The 24677-nt window shown below is 37.6% G+C and overlaps 1 protein-coding gene across 2 annotated transcripts in view; it reads right to left on the minus strand.

Moving 5' to 3' along the window:
- syt1a (synaptotagmin Ia) overlaps nucleotides 1–24677 on the minus strand; it is a 172088-nt gene that overhangs the window by 78545 nt on the left and 68866 nt on the right. For both annotated transcript variants that reach the window (XM_087786560.1, XM_087786561.1), the window contains one exon: nucleotides 16199–16276. The gene's annotated coding sequence lies outside the window, so the exon portion shown is untranslated. The remainder of the gene's footprint in view (nucleotides 1–16198; nucleotides 16277–24677) is intronic.

The raw sequence follows: 24677 nt of genomic DNA on the forward strand, positions 1-24677 counted from the left end.
TCAAATCTTAAATACAAAATGGAAGTTACGGACTAGCAGTATGGAGGTATTTGGTTGTTTTTAATTTTGTCTTCTTGGACGAAGATGAAGTCGAAACTAAGTGAGCAGCTTTTGCTAAAACACGTTTAAAATACAGACTTGTTTATGTTTTATGGGACAATTCCTTTTCAAGACTTTAAAACAAGATGGACGCTACACACAAGCAGTACGGAGGTATTTGGATGTTTTTAAGTGTCCCTTTTTGGACGAAGATGAAGACAAAGCTAGTTTAGCAGCTACCGCTAAAACAAGTTTTAAATGCATACTTGTTTACGGGACAATTCCTCTTGTTAAGACTTGGAGCAGTATTGAGGTATTTTGATGTTTTTAAGTTTGTCTTTTTGGAAGAAGGTGAAGACAACTGAACTCCAGTCGCTACATTAAAATGGACAACAGTTTTTTCTCTATAACTCTCAAAAGGAACAGATTGCACTGGAAATAATCTCAACCCTTAGTAGACATGAGGGTGAGTAGAAAAAACAGGAACTTTTTTGGAATCTTGTAGAGATTTACCGACAAAATCTGTTGATCAAAGCTGATGGATTATAAATCACAACCATCCTTGTTGTTAGTTTCTTCTGTAAAAGCCTTTTTTGGGGAGTCGACTTCTTGCTAACAACAGCAGTCGCACCTACTGTACAACACCAAGATAGTTTATGTTTCCTAAAGTGTTCCTTTTTTTATCAAATTGATTCAGACAGAGCGATGGTCTCGAAAAAAAACCTCTCACATTGGAAGTAAAGTGAGCATTTGATGGCTTCCCAGAGAAACAAAACATGGCTGGCAGAGCAGGCCTGCATTTCCTCTGGAGCGCCTCGCCACGCCTGACGTGATCCTATTTTGAATGGTCCTCTCTGGTAATAAGGTCATTTGTCTTGTGCGAGAGGGAAGGAGATGGAGATTTGAGATTGTGCTGCAGGGGCTTGAAGCAGCAAAGGTTACTCTTGTTTGAAAACAACAAATAAATGTTCCTTAACAATGAGAATTTCCTGCATTATTTTAGTTAAATATTGAGTTGCTTCAAATTTTCAAAGGGCAAGATTTTGTCTTTTTTCTTGATTCATAGTCATGTTTTTAAGATTCATTGGAGAGCAGGTAACAGTTCAGTTTAACGACACGATCTCACAATACACTGCAAGCGAGAGCAAGAACCGAAGTTACACCCCAGATGTTTAGTTTCCGTTGGGAATTGTGCAGACATTGAATTATTCTCAGGGTTATCAGTGTTATATCCTGTTACTTTGGTGAAGGGCCACGTAAGACAAAAAGAAAGAAGAAAAATACACAATGTAAAAAAAAAAGAAAAGAAAAAGTGCAATCGTTATTTAATGAGAACCGAGAAAGAATCTTATCTTATTATTATTTTTGTTGTTTATTATTTTAATTTATTTTAATATATTTTTGTAACATGTGACAGAAAAGAACATTTATTTTTTAATTATTTAAAGTCATTTGGAGTGGAAAAAAAATACAATTCATTAAGAAAATTAACATATCTAGTAGCTGTTTGACTTTCAGAACCTCATAACTCATGAGAGCCACATTAAGAAAATCGAAGAGCTGAATGCCCCCCCCCCCAGCCAAGGTTATCATAAAAAAAAACATGCATTTGGAAAGATTTTAAAAAGGTTAAAAAAAAGAAGTCACATACTATAAAGAGGTTATTGAGACGAAAACATTAAAACGTCACAAGGTGTGCCTAGTGTGACTAGTTTACACCACATACAGGTAATGCCTGGTCAGCAGAAGAAAAATTAAAAGGAAATTTGAGCAGAAAACTTGAATAAAATTTGACTTCCACTTTACTAAAAATCAAGCTCTCACAGTATGCATTTTTGGTCCTTTTTTTTGCCTTTTATTACGATAAAAACCATCAGCGAAGACAAATCTTCAAGATATTTGGAGATCCAGATGGTAATTTAGGACACTACTAATCTGTTTCTTTTCCGGTCATCCAAATTTGACTCAACTTAGTTTGAGTTATTTTTGACACATGATTATTTCTCCTCCTTGTTGGTGGCGAAAATGTAAATAAAACTTGTTCTCCATTAGTTATTTAAACATATATATCAATTAGTCAAGATATTGGAAGAAACATTCTCAAGATTCAGTCATTTATTGGGTTTATTAATTCATTTGAAATACACGCCCTCGACATAAATGAAGGTGCAGACAAGGGCTTTAAGCCGAGGCTTCAATTTCACATAATCATTTACACCTCTTGCTTGATTTGCATTTAGTCCATGTGATTATGCCGAATGATGAAGTGCTGCCGGTGTGAAAGCACATTTTCACAGTCGAATTCGAGGATGAAATAAAACGTGTCAATCATCGGGGCATCTATGTGTTGCTTTGTGTAACTATTACCTGCGACAGCGATCGAAACCAAAGAACATTTTTTGTCATTTTCTACTTTTTTTTTTGTTCTTAGCAAATGGACCAGAAGCCGGTACATTACACCTCCTTTCAGCTCAGCTCAGTCTCACGCCGGCTCCACAACAAAGCAACGTTTCAGTCACGAGCTTGTTCGTCACAGATTCTAAAATCCTTCCCCGCCGTCGCATCTTATAATTTCCATGTATCGGGCAGGACCGAGTGTTTTCACAGCTATAGCGGGAATCCGATTATCATACAGGGATCGCGGTCGTCATGGAAACCAAGGAGGGTGCCTGGTGTTAAGCTGCCTCGTACACAATCCTAGAACGCTGGTGAATTGGCGTGAAAATTGCACTCCCTAAAAATAACGACGTGACAAATGCCGTGCCTCCATTGAATGTTGTTGCCAGGTTACTGTAACTTTCTAACCCACTTGATCCACCTTGTTAGACCGGGAGACGGAGAAAGTCTCCCGTGAAGTTTTGAGCTCCATGTTTTAGCCGTCGGATTGTGAACAGGACATGAATGAAGCCGGTGTCTTTGCCGTCACTAGAAGGCTCGCCCAACTTAACTTGGTAACTCTAAAGTATTTCTTTTCGATGAAACTTTCATCTTTTTGAGAGTAGTTCTTGTTGGGTGAGTAGAGATTATCAAAAGTCCTCACTTAAAAAAAATTACGTGACATGATTGAACAACAATAAAGAAAACTCTTGAAAAAAAAGACATATTCCTGCCTCAGACCTAAATCTAAATCGGTTTTGAGATTTTTTATATAGCAGTGGAATTCTTTAGCAGCACCCTGTAACAGATGCACTGATAAGGGGATTAAATAATAAATGTTTCCTGTCAGAATATTGACAGAATTTAGAATTTAATCTTCAAATTATACAAAGAAAGATAACTGTTATTTTTACTTCAAAATGACTGCAGTTAGCACTGTTACTAGGTAAGCTAGAAAGTTATCATTTACTTGTAAAAGCCCTTCACGTTATAGTTAAAAAAAAATAACTTAAGGCTTAAATAAACATTTAACTAAAAAAAATTAATAAATAAAAAATAAATCGAAAAAATACACATTTTTGTGAACTTTCCTGCTGACCTTGGCTCTTACAAGTGTTTGAAGTAATTTGTAACTTAAATTTGTGTTATCTTTGGGTCAACGTGACCCGGAGCCCGGTGTGTCACATCACAGGTTTCAACATGATTTATTTTGAAGAGATAATAAGTATCAAGGGTGTTGTTAAAAATCAATTTATCATTTTTTATTTATAACTGAGGTACTACCTCTAATATGAACTTTAAAAACAAGAAAAAAACTAATAAAAGTCTCTGTAAAATTTAACGAAAAGTATAAAATTATTTTTGACATCACATTGCATAATGGTTTAGGTCATTCACAACCGTTGAGAATCCTCTAAAATCCAATACTTTTGGAAAAACACAAACACTAATTTGATCTTTTTTAGTTTCATTTTGTATATATTTTTAACACGTATTAACAATTAAATGAGGGTGACTATATAACTGACTACCTTCTCACATCATAAAAACATTGTCATTTCCTGATTAAAAATGGTTGAAAAAGCATTTTAGTCACAGAAAAGAGGTGAAAGCTGAATCACCTTCAGTATGCAGGTGAGCGACCGAAGCCAGGGACGCACAGATTCGCTTCATTGCATGTTTGAAACAATCGATCGATGCCGTGATCGATCTCCAGGAGATGATTAGAATACGAATCTCTAATGTGTCAGCCGGACAAACGACCGCGACAGGTAGAGAGTCCTTGACCGGGGGGGGGGGGCAGAGGGTCACATGAGGAGAAGAATCTGGATCTTCTTCCAGAGACATCAATTACACCCACACACACACACACACACACACACACACACACACACACACACACACAGACACACAGATGCAGATGTTGCCTCTCAAGATTCCCCACAGAGTGCCAGTCAAGCTTACCAGAGCGACACCGGACTGACGGATGGACGGACCAAACGGCTTGTGCGGCAGAAGTGCCCGGTTGAAATGTGGAGGTCAGAAGCTGTCAACGATCCCACTTCTGCATGCAAGAAGGAAAAACTCGCCTTCATGCTCGGACAGATTAGGAAAAGCTCTTCGCTGTCTTTTTTTTTTTCTCCCTTGACAGCACATTTACTTTTCTAATTACCGAACCACTTATAACCGCTCGCTTCGTCCCACTTTTGTTATCACGTCTGTATTTTTTATTTTCAAACGTGCTCTGTGTAAATATCACTCAACATGTAAAGTATTAACTGTAGAGTAAACATGTGAGAAAGGTTTATTTGTGGGATCTTTGCCGCTGAATGAGCTCAACCTCACGGGAACATATGTGATGATGTACTTTCATATCCTTCTGCACTCGCTCGCGCTGCCCAGTGACTCACTCGCTCTGCCTGGACTGACTAAGAACTGATGCTTCAACAGCAACCTTGACTGAAACGCTGCTTTATAGAGAACATTTAATTGAATCGATTCAATGGGAATTATTGCTGTGAGTCAATTATAATTGGAAGACTTTAACTGTCTTTCAAAACTACATGAAGAATAATCATTTAAAAACCATTGGTCAAAAATCCTTTGTAATTTCTCTGTAATGGTGGTTACACATTGAAAAGTCATGACTAAAGCGGTAGAATTCTTTAGCTTTTATTTCACTCATTTTGTCCGTGAGAACCTGTGAGTTTCCATGTGCCAAACAAACTAGTACCTTTGTGATACATTATCTATTAAAACATTAATTACTGAGAAACGTTTGTGTCTTCTCGTTTAAACTATTATAAGAGTTTATTTTCGTGTCGAAACAAAAAGGATCTGTCTCGCCTGCAGGTAATACAAAACTCTGCAGCGAGAATTCTGACCTGCTCTAGTAGAAGAACTCACATTTCTCCGATCCTTAAAACTCTTCACTGGCTGCCAGTTTCTTTCAGGATCAATTTTAAAATTCTGGTTCTTACTTTCAGATCTATTCATTGTCAGGCTCCGCTATGCTAGAAACATGTTTGTTAAAACATACTTATTGTCGCTTTACGTCATAACAGTTTTGAAAAGAAACGTATGCATACATTTGTATGTTTAACATCTTAAAATGGGCTTAACCTTTTTTTTTTTTTTAATCACAAACACCAGTAACTTTTTTGATTCTAATTCAGTAAACAACAATCATATTGAATCGACTGAGAACATGTTACATTCTTAGCAGCAACAACCAAAAATGTGTCAAACAAAAAGATTCTGGGCCAATATCAGTCACACTTTTACCTAAAGGTCCTAAAAAATTCAATACTGATGTAATGTAAACCAAAAATATTATAACTGTAACCCAGAAATATATGTGTTCCTGTTTTTATTTTTAATAGGCACACGTTTTGTTTATTTTATAGGTGGATTATTGAGTGAAAACCCACCCAGACTTAGACTCTGGACATTATAGGACTAAAGGTTTGTTTCTCAGCAAAGATTGATAATCATCAACAAAAAAAACATCTTATTTTTTATTAAATTAATTTAACTGCAGATTTGAGACAATAAGAACAACACAGGAGTTTTAGAAGAACATTTTAAAAAAATGATGCAAGCGACTGCAATCCTCCTCTAAGAGGGTCGTTACCAACAGATTATCTCGGCGCAGACATTCACAGCCGTGAGGAACCGACGCCCCGAGGATGAACTCTGACCCACTGCCGCTCTCCGTGGAAAGGGATAAATTAGCAGCAAAGTATCCGCTGAATGTCAAACTCACAGCCACAGTTATGCCGTGGTTTCTCTCCGTTTGTATCTCCCGGGGGGGGGTCGGATCAGCAGCCAGAGAGGTTACTCATCCTGGCATTTATGGTACAGATTCACGGGAAATATGGAGGGCGGGGAGGGAGATAAAAGCCTCGTAAATGTATCTTATTTTTAGATTTCTGAGATCCATCCTCAAAGATTGTATTTCTTCCCTTCATTTCGCAGACACCGAGTTACACATGGAGTGAATTTAGGGAACGTGGGACTCGACGGATTACATTTTAGGAATATGTAGATTTGGCTCTAAAACCTCCTCAAAAACTGAGTCACGACTTTTGGCAGCGGAGAAAGTGACGGCGGATGAATAATGCATGGCCGTTCTGAAGCTAATCATTGTGATCTTACTCCCGACTTTAACCGCCTCTTCGAGCACGCGTTTGAAAACAAGCGCTCGCTCGAGTCCAGATGATAGATGTCGTGATTCATACGTTAAAAACGAAAAGAACGTTGTGAAAAGAATAATATGAAGCACATGAGTGAGCGTTGACTTTGAGTTATTTTTAGCTTAGTTTCCATTATCCTTGGAGAAGCTCAACAGCTAATGATTAAAACCTTTCAGAGGACACTTGGATATGAAAAAGTGTTAACGCGCACGTGTCAAAACTGTAAGAGATAAAAGGTTATGCATGTCGTCAACAATAACAATTTGTGTGAGAAGAAAATACAGCGTTGAAGAAAATAAATGTGTTTTTTGAAGCAGGAAAAAGTGAGATAATTTGAGCCTCAAACAAAGAAAAGACAATATTACATTAAACGTATTAGTTGTTATGTATATTTTGTTTAAGTCCAAACTTAAACTGCTTAAAGATTTTGCCCCCTTGTGTGATTGAGTTTGACACATTTGGTGTAAAATATTGAGTCACTAGACAAGTTAACTGGTGCGAAAAGAAAATAATAAAAACCTGATATTTCACAAATTCTTAATCCTTAGAAATCCAACCTTAAATGGAAATAAACTGTCAAAATCATGAAAAATATTGCTTAAAAATGTGTTTCAAAACCAAGCTTGAGTTTAACTTTAAAGTACTGTAAATACTATCTTAAAGTTGGTTAAAATACTTTTCTTTTACTTAAAAATGTGCACAAAACGATCCATATCTATTATTTTTCGTGACCACTTTTTGTTATCTCAGGGGTCAAGATGACCCGAAGGCCCGAAAACAAATATTTTTCGAGGTAGTACAATTACTACAAACACATTTGCCTTGACCATGAGATGACACAAGGGTTGAAATGACTCGACATGTCAATCAAAATAGAAGATCGCACAAGTAAAAAGTAAGAAGACGATCGAACTTAAGCCCCTGAAGAAGAGCCGTTCATAACAATCAAAGACATGTAAAATAATGGTAGAGACAGATGCGTCATATTAGGAAATAATCATGGAAATAGATTTAAAAATATGTTAATATTTAATCAAAGTCTTACAATGTTTCCTGCCTTTCTGCCGCTCGACATGAAACAAGATCCTCCGCCCGCACACGAGAACACGCCACCCTTTTATTTTCTAGCTTCCACTTTGATCCCAGCGCAATAAGAAGAATAAGAGCAGAATACATTTCACCGTATGGAGAGGTGGACGGAACTTTTCTTTTCCTCAACATCTCTCTTTGATCTTTGCTTCTCTTTATGATTCCGCTCATTACTATCCATGACCACCAGCCTGTGATTCGGGAACAGTGGGGATTGTTCTCAACTCAAACGAAAATACAAAAAAAAAACCTCTTTCCTGCCATCGATCACCGAGATGTATGTTCCTGTATCTACGGTTGGCGAGGACGACAAAGCCGCCCCGGCTCCTCGTATTGACGCGTATTTACGGCCGATGCCCGTCAGACACGTGCGTAATGGGATCTTGTTGCTCTTACACTGGATATTCTCCGGCGAAGCAGCTGATACCGAGTCCTATATCGACATCTTAGATCAGTGATTACATCCATTTACCGCCGCCTGCTTTTTGTCTGGAGCTGTCAATGTTTCACAGGAACACAGTTTGGAGAAATTGCCTGATGTGCAGATAACCATCCAGGCCTTTTTTTTCTCTCTCTCTCTCTCTCTCTCTCTCCAGCAGCCTTTTAACATTACACATCCTTTAATTGAGCTAACCAGGATTGACCGGAGAGATCTGCTGACCGGAAGAAAAAAGGACATTTTTCTCTGACGCATAGAACGCTCAGGATCTGTCTGGGTAAAGGTCACATGATTATCTGTGGAGATAATACTTGTTTTAAAAATGATGGTTTCAGTAGAGAAAAACAAGGTTATAGATCTCGATGCAAAGGATACCAAGACCCTTGGTGACCAAATCGCTACAAACTAGTGATGGTCTGATGAAGCTTCATGAAACAGTGTCATGTTGTTTAGGGGTCAGTAGGTGGCGCCATCAGTTTTAAAAAGGATGTGATGTTTCATTAGAACAGTTGTTCAAAACAAAGGAAAATAGAGCAGAGACTGCCATCTAGTGGACCCTAATAAATAATGACACTGTTTCATGAAGCTTCATCAGACCATCACTACTACAAACCCACGAAAATGTGTCTTCAACCAAGTAAGTAAGTAAATAAGTGATGTCAAACTCATAGTGGTCGGCTCAAATAGAAGTATATTCATGTCCATGTTGATATGGCGACACGTAAAGATGTCAATAAGAGTAAAATTGATGTCAAAGTTCAGTGGTTTCCAACGTCATTAGACATTTGTAAACGTATCGCACAGATAGAAAAAAGTATGTCCAATTTATTATTACCGTCTAAAAGATGTTTTATTTTAGAAAAAGAAAATTGATTTTCTCTGGAATAACAATATCGTTTTTACACTAGTCCTGTTTCAGAGTCATCATTACTTATAAATAATGCCCAAAACTCACACACTGGCACTAATTCTCTAAAAGCTAGGAGACACACACATACAGAACACCATTGTCTGCATACAATCAAACGTACATAGATGCAAATACACAAAAAACAGTCTTCTTGTAACCAGTATAGAGCTCTTGCATTGGTTTAGATAATATCAGCCCAAAAGAAATAGACCCAAACTAAAATAAATACACATTTTGATACGATTTACTGCAAAAAAATGTAATATATTACTATTTGACCTTGTGTGATTGACTTCAATTAATAGATAAAAGAAAGCCTTCAGAGAGCGCAGAGATACTCAGTCACGTCCATAGTCTTATATTCTTGAAGTATACTTCAGGATTGCATGGGTCCAGACGGTAATAAAAGTCATTCAAATATCCTCAATGTACGTGAAGACATTTAAGACGGGGCGTCGTAGCTCAGATGATAGAGTGGTCGGCTTGTGGCCTGAGAAGTTGTGGGTTCAATTCCAGCTCGGGATGAGATTGTAATGTTGTGTCCCTGAGCAAGACACTCCTGCGTCGCAGCCTACTCCCATCAGTCTGCGATTGAGTGTTTTAATTGGGTGATGATTAAGCATAGAAAATGCTATTTAAGTAACAGCCATTTGGTTAGTTCAGTCATACATGTCTTGTAATTATCCAGACGAGGAACACGGGATGACAAACGACAGCTGACGCCACACTAACTATATCACACACCTTTAAGCGTCTAGGTGTGAGAGGTGAGGAATAAATATCCTCTTTTCACAGCTTCTCTCTCGCTTCCACTCTCTGAAAATAGGCGTCTCTGGTGTGTCTGCAGCCTCGCATGGGATCAACGATGTAGCGATAAAAAGCAGATTTGGTCTCCACCCAGATCTCAGCAGATTTACACCGAGCAGTGACAGGGATGACAGCTGCGGTGTACTCAGACGGAAAATACATTCTCTTAACATTCCTATCCTGGCGCTCGCCCCCCCGCAAGACTAGTTCAAATCACTCCTTCCTATAAATCAATCACGGATCTGGCTTCTTAACCCATCCTGTGGTGGAGCAGCGGGATTCGAGAGGCGGGTTTGTGAAGCAATATCTGAAGGTTCTCGGGTCACAAGAGCACGCCGGGCAGAAAATAACTCTTACAAACAAAGGTAAAGGTAAAGCTGGAGAATACAGAGGCCTGGAAGTGACATGGATATACTTTTATCTCGACGTGTTACAGTTACCGTAGTAAACAGTTCTCTGATTAACCAAAATGAACAAGTATTTTTTTTCAAGATCATGTTCATTCTTCTTCTCTTTCCACTTCATTACTGCCACCTATTGGCAAAATTGTATATTGAAGTTTCCGTAAAAAGGAATATACAAGAATAAAGTGGACCATTGAATGTACAAAACCTGTGCAAGGTGCCCGAAGAATCCTGAGGAGATGCTGTTGGTCCATTATGTCGGGCCTTAAGTGAGGCGGATTGATGCTGTATTGGTTACTTATATCTGCTCAACAAACTAATACCTTAAAGGCCAATTCATGTCGAAACTACAACTTTCCTGACCCACTCCCATGTTTCAAGTCTTCGTCTCCAAGATGCAGTAAGTCCCTCATCACCACAATTTAAAGTTATTACTTCATAAAGATCTTGGCGAACGAGAGGTTACGAGAGCAGAGTTCATTATGTTGAATAACGGCTTCACTTCTCCCTCCAGGCAGCTGTAATCACGCACGCCTTGTTTATACAACGAGTCCCATGGAGGTGAAGACTTCCGGGATTGATGACGAGCAGTGACAAACCTCAATTTTTGATCGATCACAGCAGAGTGGGCGTGGTTATCATAAACAAGAATTAATCTCCAGAAAAAACGGAGCTAATTCAGTGGGTGGAGCTTACGATCATTTTCTAATGTAAATATTTCAATGAAAATAAAGTTTTATACAAACAGACACATACTGATGATACAATAGAGTCCAACATCTATTTAAGACACACTTAAATAAACACATAAGTTGACATTTAAGATTCTAATATCACAAGATTAAAAAAAAATGTAGGTCACCTTCAGCCCTCCGTATGAAACTGTTTTCTTAATTAATAAAACATTACTAAAATCTTAACGTAATTTCAAATTCAGAATTCTTAGAAAATATATATAATATTTAGTTTAAATCATTAGCTCAACCTTGGTGGACAGTGAAATGAAATCAATTAATTTTTAAGATGAATTTAAAATGCAAAAGAGGTGAAATAATCTGTGTGTTTGGAGAAATAATGGACTTTTAAGCACACCTACTGTATGTGTTTTCCTTATTAGCGAAGCAGTCGAAAACACTCAGGCCTCTTCCATTATGCTAATGTTTACATACACAAATGACCCCGCTTAGTATAATGAAGGTGTGTGTGTGTCGGGAGGTGCAGGTGGTTTGTTGTCCACTGGTGATAACGGGGCCCTCGAAGGGCCAAGACCCGTTCTATTGACCGAGGGAGGGAGATTCTCTTGACCCCAAGGACGAGCGGCGGGGCACAAAAATCAATGTCATGCCGGGACCATGTTTGCATACGTGTGAGTGTTGCGTGCACGAGTGCAGTCGTGTGTGTGTGTGTGTGTGAGGGGCGCCTGAATGGAAGTGGCACTTTCTAGCTTCTTGATTATCAGTCAAACGACTAGAACGCTCGCTCTGAGTGGCACGACTGAAGATCAAAGAGCAGGCCACAGAACGCTTTCATCTACCAGAAATGATCCATTTTCACATCTCATTTCTTCTTTTTTTTCGCTGCCATTTCTCTTCACGGTCGGGAAGAATCCCTGGATGGAGATCGGAAGACAGATGTTCGGTTGCAAGGGAAAAACTCTGCCGAACTCGCTACACCGACCAAGAATGGACAGGTATTCCTTAGATCTTCACATTTGTCTACTTTTTTTCTGTTTTGTTTTTTTCCACCAAATCTGGTCGACAGTTTGTGTACATGAACAAGCTCTCTGTCTAAACAAATATATGAACAAGGTGAGGGCAAATGTGGCCCTTAAACACTATTCATTAGGCCTTCATGAAGTCAAGGGAAATCATCAATTTTATTTTGGTATTTATTTTTACTACTGATTTTAACATTAAATTCTGCTAGTAAATAAAATTCAATGATTATTGAAAAATCCTTAAAAAAATGAGATTAAAAAAAGAATTAAATTAATGATAAATAATCATTAGCCAATGAAGCCTGATTTTCTCAGATTTTTTTTGGTATTTTTTACCATTTCGTTTGGATTTTTAACTCCTTTATGTTCGCTGAATGGTCTTTCACAACATTCGCTTTTAAATAGATGCCACCTCTGAAGAAATGTAATGGACCCACTGCTGTTCTAGGCATGTATTTTCTCCTCAATGTTGGATCATATATCAGCTCCAGGTGGAAACGTAAGAATCTTTCACATTGGGTCCAGATTAATGACACAAATTATTAAAAAATGTCACATAAGTGTGTTTCCAGCTGATAAATGGTTGCAATTTCAGCGGAGAAATATCTATGAGCATATATTAGCATACATGGTGAGATGTAGGAGTCGATTAAAACATGCAAAAAATGTCAATTATCTATCAGATTTCATCATATATGAACTGAAAACTTCAATTGTAGCTGTTGCAGTGTACTTTCAATAGTTGAAAATCCTTTACATTATTTTAATAAGTCATTTCTATAGTGATGTGTTGACGAGGCTTCATGAAACAGCTGATGAGGTATCATGATACAGTGCCTTCATTTTGAAAGACCACTAGATGTCACTCTAAGTTAAAAAAAATTCCAGGTTTCATTGATTAAGTAGATCAGTGCCAAAGATCATAATAAAGACACTGTATCATGATACCTCATCAGCTGTTTCATGAAGCCTCATCAACACATCACTAGTAATTACTATATAAGGAGAAAAACAAGCGTTAACTGTAGTTGTTAAACGACACAAATCACATTCATAGCAAATAAAACTAATGTTTAAATTATTTAAAAAAAACGCTAAATGTCCAATAGTAAATAAGAACATCCATATTAAAAGGGTTAGAAAATATTTTTAAAAGCTTCATCTTAAAGAGTTAAAGTAAAAAAAAGAAACACAATAAAAATATACAGTGTTAAGGAAATAAATATTGAATATGTCATTTTTGTTTACTATTCGACAGTTTTCGTTCATTTCTTGGGGACAGTATCAATTGATATCAATATATTTACTTCACTATACTGAAAAGGCTTAATTGGCAGCATATATGTAATTTATCTACTTTATCACTGCACAAATCAAATGCAAAATACTGCTAATAAATGCAAAAGTAGATGCAAAAAAATGCATAAAAATGGATTGATTTGACCAAGTTTTGCTATAATACCTTCCTGAAATGTTCCTTAAGGTCAGGATACTCATCTTTAATATCATCAAAGTTACCCGGATCCTACTGAAAAGTTTTGAACAACACAAACTACAGAGTCCATCCATATTAAAAGTAGGATTTGATTACATGAACCAATCAAATTTCAAAAACCTTCTTTCCTTTTGGAAGAACCCATTTTCCATATCTAATCTAAACCAAAATCTGATCTCATTTTCTTTGAACAATTTGCAGAAATGGATTTTTACTGGTTAATAAAAAATGGTTAAATACAATTAAATAATGTGAACTTAGAACCTTGGCAGAGATATGCACTAGATAAGAGCTTTTTTCATTTCTATTTTTACCACAAAAAACATCGTACTAAAATCTACTCTGTCATTTAAACTGTCGGAGCTGTCCGTGGTGCTGAAATCACAGAGCAGGAGCCTCATGTAAAGCGACCGCACTGATCAGTTTGTACTTTGACCGCTACACGAGAGCCTCGGCAGATTGTGTTTGTGTCTCAGAGATGGCAGTATGTAGACTCGCGTTCATGTTTCCCTGTTCCACCTCTGACCCCTTCCGCCTCACACTTATAAACCCGTGGCGTGAATGTGCATCGGTCGGGCGTGCTGTGCGGAAAAAGAGCGGCTGATCCCTGCTCACTTGAGGCCGACGCGCTCGCCGGCCGCGTCCGGCCAATCGCGACGCACGAGGCAGTGAGTCACGAACTGAACCCAGTGGACTGGAAGAGGCTGCACTCCTGAGAGGAGGAGCAGACCATCTATGGATGGTGATGATGGAACACATGTCAGCCATTAATACACTGACTACTTACTTATTAGCTCTTAGTTATCAGTTACTAGGCTGTTGTTTAGCGTAAAAAAAACAAGACAAAAAACAGGATAACATGTTCTAACAGTTACTTACCCTCAAAATAAAAATAAGATTTTGCATGTTTCTTTTTAAATCCATAGCCCTATATATACTGTATATACAGTATACTTTTTAATTTACTTTAATCTTGTAGAATCTTGTATATAATACATAAACTATACTACATTAAGGTAGTAAAATGGTTACAGGTACAGGTATATATGACGAGCTTTAGGTGGTAAATATTACATTTACTACTTGATTTATGACAAGATTAAAGTTGTAATCTCTATATATACATCTATATATTCAATTTAAAAATTATGTATTACTTTAAACACATAATAAATGCAATATATATGACTCTAAACTGGTGTGAATGTGTTTTAAATTAATTGAATCTGTTTAATAAATGTAATATATGACTTTCTATCTAGTAATAGATTCAATATATACAACTTTAGGTAATAAGTGTAATATATTTGACTTTAATTTCATGATAAATGTAACATATAGAAATGTAATCTTGTAATAAAAGTAGTATTTTATTTTAATCTAGTGATAAATGTGACGATTTTAATATACTACTAAATGTATTACATACAACTTTAATCTTGTAATAGATACTTTTGAACTAAATCAGAATCAGAAACTTTTATTGCCAGTGTTATTATGTGTCAGTACCGTAATACATACAAATGTTATCTTGTGATGAAGGTAATGCAGTTGCCCTTGATCTCATAATTGTATTGTATATATATTTTACCCTAATACAACTTTCTTTGAACCTTTTTCTTTCAATTTTGACAACCTATTTAGACCATTTCATTCAAACCCCATAGGGTACCATGTCAAGGACCACCATGACGACACGTCATAAAATGTCCATAAAACAAAGACCTAAACAAAGTGACGTCTGAGGCAGAGTTCAGAGCCGCTGAAGTGAGTCACACACAGAAAGAGAACACGCTTGCGTCACGTGAACAGAAAAATCGACATGTGGATGGAAAGAACGATAGCTCTGGTTCTTTATCTTTCTCCTGAAAAGAAAGTGGCTCAATATGGAGCAACAAAAGACCTCGGTTCTTTACAGTATATGACCTTGTAGGGGGAATAAAAAGAATCCAGGAAAATGAAAGTCCTTCTAGAATTAATTATATTTTCATAGACTGGAGTTCCCGCTCCGGCACAAGACAATCGTCCAACAACTGTCCCTCAGTGAGAAAAAGAGGGGTGTGTTGGGGAGGTGTGGGGGGACACGGAAGCTGACGTCGTACGGACACCAGGCTTTGTGTTGTTGTTTAATCGGGATTTGAAGTGTATTGTACGCGGAGAGGAAGAGAGGCTTTCATCTCAGTGGAATCTGGGATAATGAGGAGCAGAAGAAGAGATAAGGGATGACAAAGAGGACACGACAAACAGCAGAAGAAGGCAGCGCCGTGATTCCACTACACCGCAACTTCTCGTTAAGTGAAAAAGACAACGGAGCATGAAATCATAAAAAAAATCCTAAATGTTCTTTTCTTTAGGGGGATGTGGGGGTGTGGGGGGGGGGGGGGGGGGGGGGGGGCGACGACTTCCACGGAGCTCAGGAGCCACTTTGAGCTTCATTAGATTCTCATTTAAAGGAACTCTGGAGGAACAAAACATCCGTTTTGAGTCAATCTGACTCGTCCACGCTCTCACAAAACCATCTTCAGTATTGCATGCTCAGTGTCCTGTGGGTAACGATCGTGTCTACACACACACACACACACACACACACACACGCACACACACACACGCACACACACACGGCTGCCGGTCCCTCATCCTCTCACCCGCGCTGACATGTTTAAATCTCTAAGCAGGAGACTGTAAAAGAAAACATGTTCACTGCACGCTCACATTCTTCTTCCTACCTGGCAGCAGGCTCGTCGTTCCCTGGATCCTCTCTTCCCGCTTTTTTTTTTTTAAGTTCTGCCGCCGAAGATCTGTCACTTCAGAGAGAAGAGAAGAGAAGGAAGAAGAAGAAAAAAAAAGATGCTCAGTTAAAAAAACTGTCCGTTTTCTGATTATTACTATCCTGCTTATTTCAAATACGAGAGCACATTCAACAGCTCCGGCGAAAGCTCCCTCTCTCCTTCTTTCTCTCTCTCTCTCTCTCTCTCTCTTTCAGTCCGTGACACTCGCTGCTCCCGCCCACCTACCAGAGCGCCCTCCCCTCTTTTCTCCCCCTCTCTCTCCCTTTGCTCCATCTAACTTCCTCTGTCAGACAAAACACACCCTCCATCTCTCAGCTCACTATTTTTCTGACATTATCCTCCACCTACACACACACACACACACACACACACACACACACACACACACACACACATCGGACCAAACAAATCTCAGTCGGGGGGACTATTAGATGGCGCTCGCCTCACACACCTTCATCTCGTTTCGTGGAGCGTTTCCAGCCGAGAAAATAAACCACACGTGAATAATAGGGAGATACATATGCACCGGTGGAAACCACACGCAACTGCTGTTTGTGTATTTGACGCACATCTTCGAGGGCATTCCCGAAATAAGCGAATGCTAATTCTCAGATGGAGATGCCTGGCGTTCCCCTCTCAGGCTCCCCAGATCTCTGCCGGAGGGGGGGGGGGTTGTTGAGATTGAGATGTTGAGGATCATTTCACGAGTTATACGGAAAGTGGACGAGCTGATCAGAAGGAACCGTTCCTGGTTAATGGTGCCGCGAAAGCCGATTATGACGGGAGACTAAGAGATCTTAGAGAATAAAATTGAGATGAGTGAGTGTAATATATTGTTAGTTTAATTGAATTTATGAAGAAGAAGAAGAAAATACTAACATTTAATATACTAGCTTCATCGTTTCCGATCATTTTTGTCACTAAAAACAATAAAACAACAAAAGCGTAAAGTGAGAGTGAACATACCTCTGCCAAGGAGCTCAATTTTCACATCAATATAACACACAAATAAACAAATTATCTTTTAATGGTCGTGTCGGATTATTTTTTAAGCAATCTTAACCCGTTATCTCAGGGTCAATGTGACCCGAAGGCCAGAATACACATATGTGGATACATATGCAGTGGTGGAGGTCATTCACTTTGACCTTGAGACAACACAAGGGTTAAAATGAGTCACATGTTGTCACGTTTGTGTGTTTTATGAATTTACGTTTACTTTCCGAGCAGGAGCTGTAAGAAGCAGTTAAAGTAGATGATAAATCCTTTAAAACCTTCATTATTCGAATGGAACTCGGTAAGATGTTTTGTTTCTTGAGCCATTATCGATTTCTCCAAGACATTTTATTAACCCTTCAAGGTCAAGGTGAGCCAGTGACCCGAAAACAAATGTGTTTGGGGTATCCCTTGTGTTATCAAATAACACAAGCGATATAGATAAACAGAAACTATCATGAAGGTAGAAACGTAAAAGTATTTGTACAGCTAAATGAAACAAACACATGTCTTCTCATATATATGTATATATATATATATATATATATATATATGAATAAAAAGCCTGTAGTGTGTTACTTTTTTGTCACGACCAAGTGCATCTTAGTATCCTTGACAGCTCCAACATGTTCTCAGAGAGAACACTAATAAGCTCCAACTGTGCATGAGAGTGAAAAGATTTGAAATGTGCTAATGAAAACCGTCATTAAATAAAGGAAATGAAAGTACAGGGAGCAGAACACACACATCAACGATTGAATTAAAGACTACTTACATTTAGGCGCCACCAATCCTCAAGAATAAAGAGACTAATATATTACAGTTAGGGGTGTGCATTGGCAAGAATCTGGCGATACGATGGGTACCACAATCCAGGGGCAATGTTACAGTATAAAGTGAACTTGACTTGACTCTGGTTTTGATGAATTCACAGACCACATGACCCTTGAAGAGGTCGAACGGGTTTCATTTGTTATGAAACAAAAATATGTCCAAACATCATCTTTAAAAACGGCTGGAGTCGACTGTATCCTCTCATCCACAGTCAATCGCCGGGATATTGTCACTGCTTTCTATTTGTTTGGAAACAAAAATATATCCGAACATCCTCTTTAAAAACGGCTGGAGTCGACTGTATCCTCTCATCCACAGTCAATCGCCTGGATCTTGTAACTGCTTTTAATTTGTTTGGAAACAAAAACATCTTTAAAAGCGACTGGGGTCGACTGTATCCTCTCGTCCTTAGTCTCCTTTGGGATATTGTGACTGCTTAAATTCGAAATTTCTAAAAAAAAAATCAAAATTCTTTGTTATAAACAAACTTCATTGAACTGTGAGCCATAATATAACTATGATATAAAAACAACATGATTAACACATTTTTCAAATATATATAATTTTTTTAAAAATCAATACGTTGCTGTTGAATACAGTCAATCACCGGGATCTTGTAACTGCTTTTAATTTGTTTGGAAACAAAAATATGTCCGAACATCATCTTTAAAAGCGGCTAGAGTCGACTGTATCCTCTCGTCCTTAGTCATCGTTGGGATATTGTAACTGCTTAAATTCGAAATTTCGAAAAAAAAAACTAAATTCTTTGTTATAAACAAACTTCATTGAACTGTAAGCCATAATATAACTATGATATAAAAACAACATGATTAACACATTTTTCAAATATATATAATTAATAATAAAAAAATCGATACGTTGCTGTTGAATATCAAAACAGTATGATGAAGAAAAATATTGCGATACATCACCATATCCATATTTTCGATAATATCAATAATTAGACGTTATATCTTGTTAAAAAAAAGACACATTTTCTTAATATAACAGTTTCTTTCCATTTCATTTTTTTTCTTAAAAGTCTCCTTTCCCAAAAACAATCTTCTTCAGCGTGAACAACACAACGGCGGCGCTTTGGTGTTTAAAAGCCGACAGTCCATGTCCTCTTGGATGCGACATCTCTTGCTAAATGTAACAATTACACGTGTAGTGTAGTAACGGTCACAGGGACAGTTTTGTATTCACACCACCATCCAGAAACAATCAAACACTGTCATGCCGAGCTTTGAAGCTACTAGACATAGACGGAGTAGGGAAGTAAACAGGACGTGTGTGTGTGTGTGTGTGTGTGTGTGTGTGTGTGTGTGTGTGTGTGTGTTAATGATTACCCAACGCTCGCCTCGCAGCGTGCTGCTCTGTGTGTAAGCGTTGGTTAACTCGCTCGTGTGCAGCTCCGTGTGTCGGAGACCACATCGATTTCTAGGTGAGGTGTTGAGGCCGGAATGGATTTGTGGCCAACAGTCTAATGGCTCGGACCCTAATGGGCGGAGGAAGAAGGGTGACCCTGCTGCGACGGGGCGACCTCTCTGTGGAGAACATGCTAGCGTTTCCCCGGAAAAGTCGACGTAACTCTGACTCTCTGGAGGGTTTTTTGGGACGGCATTAGAGGAGCAACTTTTTAACTCATCTCTGCAGGAAACGTCCCTGAACTAAGTTCTACAAACTGAGCCCGGAGAAAGTAACCGAAAAACAGAAGTTTTATAATGGTTTGAAAGAACTGAAATTCTGGGTAATGACCACCGATGTGGGGGACAAACTTTTTACCAAGACTGAGCCATGGTTGGTGTATAAAAATAGTTGGAAGGTGAGAGGAAGTTGCAACATGTACTTTAGATGATGTCCTGACACTGGGATGGATTAATGGACCTACCTTTTTACTTTAAAAGGCTCTCAGGGCCATAAAAAAATGAGTGAACAATGGAGAGAAATGGGGCAAAAGTAGACGCTCAAGAGAGCACAGAGCTCAGCTGCTTATTTACTCTCATATCCTCGTTTTTTTTTACTCTTTTTTATTTGAAATCTATACATTGAGTCGTCCTTGTTTTTTTTAGCTCCTTAAAACTTAACTATGATTTTTGACTGCCAGGTTGTGATTTTGACCAGTATATTGGGTATCCTCGGAATTAAACTCAATAAAACAAACTGATTATATACAAGTAGATCAGTGCGATAAAAATATTGAATGAAAAGTTGTATTTCTTTTAATTATGTTTTAAAGAATTGAATTGATCCTTTTCTATTTTGAAAGGTTGGGTTTGTTTTAAGTGAAGGTCTTCAGACCCAAGAAATTAACCCTTCTGTTGTCTCTGGGTCAAGGTGACCCGGAGGCTGGAAAAACAAATGAGTTTGAGGTATCCCTTCACCTTGACCCAGAGACAATACAACGGATACCTCAAACACATTTGTTTCAGAGGCACAAGTAATACCTCTAACTCATTTGTTTCTGGTTCACTGGGTCACCTTGACCCAGAGACATTCACAGATGCATACATATCATATTGAATTTAAGGGCTTTGATTAAAAAATATATATATTTTTAAAGGATTTGAATTAAATAATATGAAATTAAGAATATTTTTTTGAATATCAAACTATAACTCATTTTAAATATAAAATAAAAAATAAGTCATTAATTTTAGTGTCTTTTTTATACAAATTATTGAATTTAATTATTCAATAAAGATATTTTTAACCTTTTAATATACAATTGTTTTTATTCAATTAAAACAATTCTTAAAAGAAAATACAAAATGTCAATAAAGTAAAAAATATTTACTGTTCAATATTCTGATGGCACTGATAAACCTCCATACAATTTAAAATAGAAATACCATCTAGAAATAACAAAAATGTGGGGGAAAAAACACAATTCACATCAACTTAAATTAAAATAAATGTCATCAGTTTTCCCTTAAAAAGACAGAAATGGTCATGATTGCAGACTAATATAAGACTAAAATGCCCACACTTTTAGTCAACAGAAAATAGACCAAAACGTACTATAGATGTGACTAAAGTGATTTCTTGACGTCAAGACTAGATTAGACTAAGAAATAATTTAGTTTAGCTTCCAGAAACATTTGCAGTGAACAGACTGATGTCATTTACTGAAAGGATTCCAAGTCCTAGACGTATACAAAGAACAAAAAAGGGTTGTTTAAGAGGCTGCTCCCCCTGTGGCGACGACCCTGACAATAAAGTATGTTCGATATTTCACCCCAATACCACGACAAGGGAACCACGTGACGCCCCCTCTGCTGGATCTTCACGAATCATGAAGGGTGAAAATCCGCTCTAACTAGAGGTCAATGGAAGGGGATGAGAATTCAATGAATATTGATTAGAGAAGATCGAAACAGCCTAGTGGTCGTACTGAGCCACACAACCATTTGAAGAAGAGCTCAGAAGACAGTCGAAAACGCTACGTGGAAGGAAGGAGATGAAGAGCGGTGTGAAGGAAAAAAAAAGAAATGGCATTTAGACTTAAAAAAAAAAGAGGTCAGAGCAAGTCAATATTCCCCAAATGTCAGATGCATTTAAATGGCAACTCTTGCACTTTCCCAAATCACAGGCCATGTTTTCCTGCTTAAACATCAGAAGTTCATATATTGAGTCAAACATCGATGATATTTTTCACTGTAGAGAATTATTACGGAAATAAATGTTAATGATTCTATAGTGTAGAATTTGGGGTGTAAGAAAATATTGATTTAATGATATATATCGCGATATTTGTATTTACCGATATTGCATAGATATTCAATAGCACTGTATCGATATTTAAAAAAAAAGAATGCCAGTGGAGCAGCTGCTGCTAACAACAGAGCTAACAGTAAAGATGTGAGCAGCTGTTTGGAGGAGAAATCCCTCCACAGGATGAAACACCACTAACTTTATAAAGTATCTAGAGAAGCATCAGGACAAAAAGCATGAGCAGATCGAAGAAACAAGAAAGACGAAACAAAACGAAGCGGTTAACTTTGCTGTTCTGTAGCGACGAGAGAAACTTTCAGTCGATGCATGAAAGTCAACAATAGTAAACATTCTTGTTAGTGTTAATGTTGACGTCATCATTGGAATCATACGAGACCCAATAAATGGAGAGTTGGTGTTTAATACTGCTTGAATAAAAGCTGATTCTTGTGTGTGTGTGATGTCAGCTGAAGCTAAAGTTAACTTTCAAAACTTCATTAGTGATGACACATATATAAGTTTAGTCATAACACCGTTAACACTTTACTAAATTACTTTTGAATCATGTTAATCACAGATCAAATTACTTTTATTTGACAAAAAAAATTATAAATAACTTTGAATTAAAGTAAAATGTTATTTCAAATGTTAAACATATATTTAACATCAGATTTTAAAGCTGATGTTTCGACTCATTTTGGCTTTAAAAACAAAGTTTAAAGTTTAAAAAAATTTAGCATTTATACTGGATATTGCATGTTGCTCCAGGTTGTTTGAGACTTTTAATGCACTTCACTGTGTATTGTTAATATAAGTTTACATTTTCGTTAATAATTTAATAAGCACTTTCCTACAAGCATCACCACAGTTGATTAGGGAAAGTATTTGCTCAATTATTTGCTGTAAAAAGCCAGAAACAAAGGGTTGTTTCTTTAAAAAGAAATAATATATTGTGCTCCTACAGTATCGCAATATATCGCAATACATCGTATCATCACACATGTATCATGATATATATTGTATCGCCAGATTCTTGCCAATACAAACACTTAATATATACTTATATATATACAGTATATATGTATGTATATATATAATTATTCGTCTTTTTTTCATAGATCAACTTGCTAAGGCAGTCGAAGGCTACGACAATCTGGCGAGGGTTTTCAGGGATTCGAATGAGGGAAATCAACCGTAATTACAGCTGATGCTCTCATTTAATCTTTCCGATTAACACCCCCTCATCCCTCTCTATCTCGTCTCCCTCCCTTTTCCTCCCCACCACAGACAGGAAGCTGTTACAAATCAGTTACAGCTTCATCAGAGGATAAGTGTCTTTTCCAAATATGGAGCCTTCGACGAAAACTCAATGCGACCAGGTGCTCCATTCACCGGGAGTTTTCCAGCGACACGAGTGCAGCAGATGTACAAACAGCACCTGCTCGGGTCGGAAACAAAATATCTGACGCCGCCGACGTCACGCCGACGTTCAGCTGCGTCCGAGTTTAGGAGACGCAACAGATGCAGCTTTGTTTTTTTTTTGCTTATTTTGAGTACAACATGAGCGTTTGTTTCAGTCAAGTTTACTCAAAAAATAACCGAATAAGCGAGTGAAAATGAGTGAAACACAACCTTTATTTGATTTATTTTTATCTCACAAAGTAATTTGTTTCAATCTGACAACAATTAGTTGCCGAAAAAACGGTTTCAGGTGCATAAATCAGGCAGAATATGATGGAAAAACACAAAACATAAGTATCAGAAAAAGGATATAATGCTAAATATAAATATCATAAACTTCACTGTTTTCAATTGCATTGTATTTTTTTAAAAAGGGACAAATAATTATATTTGAACTAGTAATTATTATAAATAAAAAATAAATTTGATATTTCCTAAAAAACCTTTGTACTCTGAGAAAAAGACAGCGGCACAAACTTGTTGGCACAAGCTAGAAAAATGGAAACTGAGCAAGATATCCAACTGTTACACAAAATTGTCTTCTTGTCAAAATTTTCTGAAAATTGTAATATAATCTGTTCATAACGTTTCAAGTTATTTTGCTAACTGAGCAGAAAATGGTCGATATTTGCAATATGTGTTCTACAAATGTTTGAAAATAAATAAACATGAATTACCTCAAGAGCACATCCAATAGGAAACAGTAAAATCCAATATATAGGATAATATAAGAAGTAAAGAAGTGAATCCATTTTGGAGCCACTAACTAGAATATGAACAAAAAGCTCTCCTGCTCATTTGGATTCAATCGACACCATCTCCTGTTACGATCAGTCAGCAAAGGCAGTACCACAAAGGTCGTAAGCGTCCGATCCCCAGCAGTGATTATTATAGCGTCCTGATGGGTGGAGAGATGACCCCTGTGACCTCTGAGCGCCATTAACCCACACTAAAGACTCAAGAGTTGAGAGAGGACTACGTGAAACGACTGCATCGGGACTGACACTGTGGTAGTCTATTGGAAAGTGAGCAGAATATTTTTGGGGACCCCCCACCCCCCCGTCCGCCCCCCTGTCTGAGATCAGGCAGTTGAGGTGCCCCCAGGCCAACTGTGTGTACAGGACCCAGTGGGGAGATTAGTGGGGATTTAGAGAGCAGTAATTACCTCTGTCCATGAAGGGCCTGTAATTAAATTACTCCTGCAACCTCTTTACTGTCAGTTTCCAAGGTCAGAAGGAGTTTTTTTTTTTATATATGCAGGGAAAGAGATGTTTTTCATTATCGGTGAAGGAAAAGAAAATACATTTTTATATGACCTACACGTCAATGAGGTTAATTCAAGGGTTAAATAAAAGGTCACCAACTGTGAAGACCAAAATATTAAAGGGATAGTTCGCCCACATTTCCAATT

Source organism: Callionymus lyra, chromosome 3 (assembly GCF_982586985.1).
Source record: "Callionymus lyra chromosome 3, fCalLyr1.hap1.1, whole genome shotgun sequence".
NCBI lineage: Eukaryota > Metazoa > Chordata > Actinopteri > Syngnathiformes > Callionymidae > Callionymus > Callionymus lyra.